The sequence below is a fragment of the Crocodylus porosus genome, unplaced genomic scaffold (assembly GCF_001723895.1).
Source record: "Crocodylus porosus isolate Cpor-Errol unplaced genomic scaffold, CroPor_comp1, whole genome shotgun sequence".
Taxonomy (NCBI): domain Eukaryota; kingdom Metazoa; phylum Chordata; order Crocodylia; family Crocodylidae; genus Crocodylus; species Crocodylus porosus.
The window spans coordinates 33,659,625-33,661,110 of NW_017728950.1; positions in this window are offsets into that span (position 1 = coordinate 33,659,625).

Consider the following 1,486-nt stretch of genomic DNA (forward strand, 5'->3'; position numbering starts at 1 on the left):
GTGTTGCTGACTGACTCGCTAGCTTTACTGTGGATGGTGAAGGTGATCAGCTCATGGTGCAATTTGTTGAGGTCTCTCTGAAACCTGTGGTAAAGTGATTATAACATGTTCTGAAAGAAGAACTATTATTCTGGGCTTCACCAAGGTGCTCCCTGGTAAGGTCCTTGGATGGTGTTGACATGCACTTAGTGTCACTTCAGCAAGGCCAAATGAGTTGCATATAAGAACTTTCAATCATGAAGTCATGTAATCGCTCCATGTAGCATGAAACCCATGGGTGACTGGTGTCTCCTGAGTCAGGGGGCACGTGCCCCCCCAGCAACCAGTCAGAGACTGGGGGAGGGGGAGACCCCCTTGCAGCCAATCACACATTGACTGTGGGGGAGTCCCCTCACAGCCGGTCTTGTTGACCGGGGCAGTGGGGGGTATCTCCTAGCCAATCACACCAACCAGAACTGCAGCACCCACAAGTACCAGCAGCACTCCCAGAAGTGCCGGTGGAGCTTTTCCTAGTATCCTGCACTGCCCGGTTGGCACTTGCAGGGGGGCCACCAGTGCCCCTGCCTGCCACCCCTGCCCATCGCCTAAGCAGGAAGCGCTGGCAGTCAGGGGGTACATCAACACTTTTAGGTGCTACTAAGTTCTACCAAGTTTGATTTCTACCAAGTTTGATTTACATGATGCAGGCTTTCTATAGGGCATATGTGGTTAAATTCTTGCCATTCCTAACTCACTGATTTTTAGTAATGAACAAAATCCTTGTCAGGTTGCATGCAGCCAAATATAAACTGCCAAACTTACTCAACATACGGACACCTGACATCAGGAGACCAATACCTGCAGAGAAAATGCAAGAAAACAAACTGAAAAATCCAGAGCTTAGTCCATTTAGACAGACACAGAATGCTACAATTTTGCTGACTATGAGTGCCCCTATAAATTGCCACCATTCCTCTAGACCAGAGGCTCCCAACCACCAGGCCACAGCCCAGTACTGCGCCGTGAAGGGTAGGCTGCCAGGTCATGGCTGTTAAGCTCCCTGCCTACCCTTGGCTGCAGGCTCCCTGTCTGTCCACCTGGGTGAGTGGCTTCTGCTGCTGGCAGTCACATGCAGAGTTAAAACTGGAGGATGGTGCAGCTCCAAGAGGGAGGCAGCCAGCTTTCTGCATCCCGTCCTGCTCTCGCCATCACGGCCGCGCTCAGTGAGGCACTGCCTGTGCAATGGGTAGGGTGCTCATGCTAGGCTGGGCAGGACTCCCCAGCCCTACCCGCAACTTAGAGCAAGGGGATGCAGGCGAAAAAACGCCTGGGGCAGATGGTGGGGAGGTAGCTGTGGTGCTTGCTCCTAGGGAAGGCAGCAGAGCCCCTTCTTCCTGGGCAGCTCCAGCTGGGTCTCCCCAGGCCACTGCCTGCACAGCCCCCTCCCCCGCAGGGTCCCCTGGTGCAGGGCCCGCAGCTGCAGTGCCTCAACCCAATTTAATCCTTG